The sequence below is a fragment of the Ochotona curzoniae genome, unplaced genomic scaffold, assembly GCF_017591425.1.
Source record: "Ochotona curzoniae isolate NIBS_2020 unplaced genomic scaffold, NIBS_Ocur_1.0 contig_908, whole genome shotgun sequence".
Taxonomy (NCBI): Eukaryota; Metazoa; Chordata; class Mammalia; order Lagomorpha; family Ochotonidae; genus Ochotona; species Ochotona curzoniae.
The window spans coordinates 13544666-13549093 of NW_024466607.1; the positions used below are offsets into that span (position 1 = coordinate 13544666).

At 39.0% G+C, this 4428-nt stretch overlaps 1 pseudogene; it reads right to left on the bottom strand.

Annotated features, from left to right (window-relative positions):
* Positions 1-1875: 1875 nt before the first annotated feature.
* On the bottom strand, positions 1876-3627 carry LOC121165964 (annotated as a pseudogene).
* Positions 3628-4428: the final 801 nt, after the last annotated feature.

Here is a 4428-nt window from a genome sequence, read left to right on the forward strand (position 1 = left end):
GGCTGCCGGGATTAGAACCGGCGCCCATATGGGATCCCGGGCGTGCAAGGCGAGGACTTAACCACTTGCGCCACCGCGCCGGGCCCGATATTTGTTCTTTGTGATCAGAGATGACAATCTGAAACGAAGAATTCGTTTCTACTATTCTTCAAAGAAAGACAAGCTGAAAAACTAAATTCAAGTACAAAATTTTCAGTAGTCTTCCTAGCTCCAGTGTACCCCAGCAGAATACTCACATCATTTAGGAAATTGATAAACCTCAAGCTGCAACTTACCACCTTTTGCTCCCTAAGCTGTGTGTACATATTAAAAATCCACAACATAGGCCTGCAAGAATACCATACTGCAACAGAGGGCACTGAAAGCAATCCTAATTGCCTCTCAGGTTCTCAAACTTCCTATAACTTGATTGACATGGTAATTTGGACTCTGTGTCACTTGATCTAAACCATTCTGTAAACAATGAGGAGCTATAAGCAAGTCTGGGCTTAACAAATCTTTCCACAAAATTCAACAGACCCACTGAAGGTAATAATGAGGTCTTTGAATTTTTAACTATGGTTCTTTTTCTTCCTTATAAAATGTATTTAATCAAATTTCAACAAATCCCACTTATGTATCAGTATAGATAAATGCAGCTTTTAAGATATTTATTAAAAACATTTTCTTACGCTTGATGCTTTGGATTTTTAAATAAATTATCTCTTAAATAAAGGTCTCTAAACTCATTTGAAATTATCTAAAATTCTAGAAAAAGTTGAAACTGTTGATCATTCTAAAAAAATGTGACAGAAGCATTCTTGACAGTCATTAGGATACATTTTAAAAGCATTTAGCTAAGCGCTTCAAAACACATGATACTTTATAACTGTTAAACATTATTCCCCCTAATTTATTTTCATTCTTGGACCTTCAAACCATTTTGGAATAAATATGAAAAATTTTAAGTTGTAAAAGTGAGTAATACATGATTTTGAGATATTGGAGATAATTAAAATCCATAAATATTTCCCTGTGACTTAAAAAAAATAAGCAATAGGTATCATCATTCTCATATATGCTTCTGGACTTTAACTTGTTACAAATATAGTTTGTTAGCATATAAAATGTTATTACCTTATTTTGAAATCTTCAAATCTGTTACGTAGGGTTGTCCAAAATATGTATGCTGTTTTTAAATATTAGTGCATCGATATTCCACTAAAAACAAACTAAATAATTAGACCGATCTGTACTTATTAGGAAGCAAGTTTAAAATTTTGGATTTGTTTGAAAGTGGTGCAATTTGAAAGAGGACTTTCTGTAAGCATGCCAACCATACCTTATCATGAACATAACAAGGACTCTGAACTCAGGAGTAGGAAAAAAATAGAGGTTCTATGAAAGAAAGATTAGTAACAAACATTTTCCATTGAAGAAAGAATTCAGGTAAAAACAAATAGCACCACAATGAATTGCACTCAGGCGCTAAAGGAGGTACCTTATTCCCTGCAGAGTGAACGCTCCTTCTGAAATGTATTGCAACATAGAAATGCAATTGTTTAATGGTTGCCATTTGGTTCATTCGTCTACAGAAATCTGCATTCCTTCTAGTTCATTATATTGAACAAACATTCAAATTACTGAACTATACATAATGTTACATAGTTTACATTTTATGAAAACAAAGCTGGAAGGAATATTTATAAATGTCACCTTGAATATAAGATGACAAGTTTAAAAGGGCTTCATATCTCTAAAGACATTAATTTATGTTAATGGTCCAGGAGTGTTTTAGGTATAGATATATTTATATGTATATATATTTCAACAAGAAGGAAGTGTAAAAATGTTTAAAAACAAATCACAGCACTCATAGCTGCTTTCCATACGAAGGTCTTGGGGTCATTACAGTGTCAAACTATTAAGCTTATAATAACTGTATTTTCAAAAAGACCAAAAATGGCACATCAGAAAACTTGCTGAATTCTTATGAGGGGCCCGTGTCCGCTATCATGTCACTGATGTGGCAGTCCAGTGTGTAATGAATTCCCTTTTCTTCGGTGAAAGCATTTGTCCCTTCTGTTTGGATTCACTTGTGGCTTCTCTGCAGTTTTCTTCCTGGGTAGGTGGTATCATTTTTCAGCGAGTTAAAGATCAGGAAAACGGCTTGGGTCTTCCTTGTAGTCATCAGGTATAGTAAAGATGGAGCCATCAAATTCATCATATCGAAACTCCTGAAAAGTCACAGTGGCTGTGATCGTGGGAAACACAGGTATATCTAATTTTACAGGAAAGCCTGGTGGCAGCTTCATCTGAACAAATTCTCTAAGCTTGTTAAAGTGCTTGGAGGGAGCTATTACTTCTAAAATATTCAATAATAATTCAATTCCTAAGGGGAATTCCTGGCTCATGGCTATCGTGGCTTTAAATGTCTTCTTACTCTCCTTGCACACGAGTTCTCTACCCAGATGAGGAGCTCTACTTTCCATTTTCAGCAGATATATATTCTTCCCATGTAATAGCGTTCTGAGGAGGTGGGGTAAGGGATTGTTTTCGAACTTAAAATTCTGTTCCATTATGTTTCCACCTTTACTCAAACTCTCCATGATGGCCTTATTTCGAAGAATATCTTCTTCACTGAGATGTTCTCTTCTTTTTCTTGATTCTAACACAAGTCCATTCACTAGATAAAAATCCGCCAAAAATTTTCCCACTCTTTCTGTTTTATCTTCCCGAAAAAGCCATCCAGTTTGGGCACGCGTGAAAGAAATTGATTTGGTTGATAAAGTTGCAGAGTAAATGTCACTGCTCATTAAAATGTCAACCTCTTCTTCTGTTTCCATTTCGGATTCCTCGTGATGTATTCGCTGACACACTTTTTGTTCATTGTCTAATACTACAAAAGATTCACAGGGTGCTGCATCCCCGTTGAAAATGAAGCTTAAATCCCCTCGTTGGAATCATGTCAGTAAAGCCTATGAGAGTTGTGTCAAGCCTGATATTGATACCTTGTTTATATATTTTACATGCCTCAGAAGGCAGAATTCGGGAGAGTAAAGGCACCCAGCTTTGAAAATCCCAGTGAAGTTCTAGATAAAAGTCACCTGGCTCTTTCAGGGCTTTTAATAATCGAGGTCCCTGGACACTGTCCCTGGACTGCTGCTTAGCTTTTCTTAGAAGAGCTGTAATCATCTGTCTGTCTCCATAGCTGATGGCTTCTGCCAGAGGGCTCCGTCCCTGAGCATTTTTCACCTCTACCGCAGCATGGTGAGCCAAAAGTAAATGGGCACATTCTTTACTTCCTAACATCACAGCAAGACGTAAAGGAGTATTTCCGCGGGAGACGGAGCTGACTCTGCAGCGGCAAAAGGCGATTAGTGCGCCGGCCAGGAGCCTCCAGCGCCGCAGGAACTCCCGGAGCGCGGCCGAGCCCGGGACACACGCATCTCCCGCCGACTGCGGCCAGCTCCCGCCCGGGGACGGCGGGACGCGCGCGCTCGGCTGCAGCTGGAGCTCAGCGGCCCTCGATTCCCGGTCCCAACAGCCGCAGTCGCCGCCACTGCCTCACGGCCGACAGCACGGCACGGCCATCTTCCCCTGGCTGCTCTCGAGAGAGCTCCCAAATACCTCTTCTTGTTCATTCATCTTAACCATGACTATTTAATGTCTTTCTGTCACTCAGTTCTCTGTTCTTTTTAAAAATACATGCAATCAGATTGATGGAGAATCACTCTAAGAAATATTCCTAAATATAGATTGTCTGATTATATTGATAACAATGGGCTATACAAGAAATTCTGAAACTGTGAAAAAAAAAAAAACCTGCCCATGGAATTTAATTAAAAAAAAATTACATAAACCCAGTGCAGTAGCCTAGTGGCTAAAGTCCTCACCTTGCATTAACCAGGATCCCATGTGGGTGTTGGTTCTAATCCCAGCTCTTCCACTTCCCATCCAGCTCCCTGCATGTGGCCTGGGAAAGAAGTAGACACTGGACCCTCAGGACCCTGCATCTGCATGGGAGATCCAGAAGAAGCTCCTGGTTCCTGGGTTTGGATCGGCTCAGTTCAGCCGTTGTGGCCACTTGAGGAGTGAATCAGCAAATGGGAGATCTTCCTCTCTGTTTCTCCTCCTCTCTGACTTTCCAACAAAAATAAATAAATCTTTTAAAAAATTTACATAAACCAGATAAGAAAATTGGTGGACTTTTATGTCTTTTGTTTAAAACATTGTTGGTTCTGTATTTGTGTTTCCTCTTCTAGGTTCCAACACATATTTTTTTCCTGTGACTTCATTGTACCCAGTGCTTTGGGAACAGCTTTGTAAACAAGTAAAAATTGTTTGTCTTCCCTTTTCCTTAATTCATCTAAAATGTAAAATTTGTCTGAGGCATTTTAGATTCTTATGCAAATGGGACTGTTTATTATGAGTTCAGAGGAAACTCTT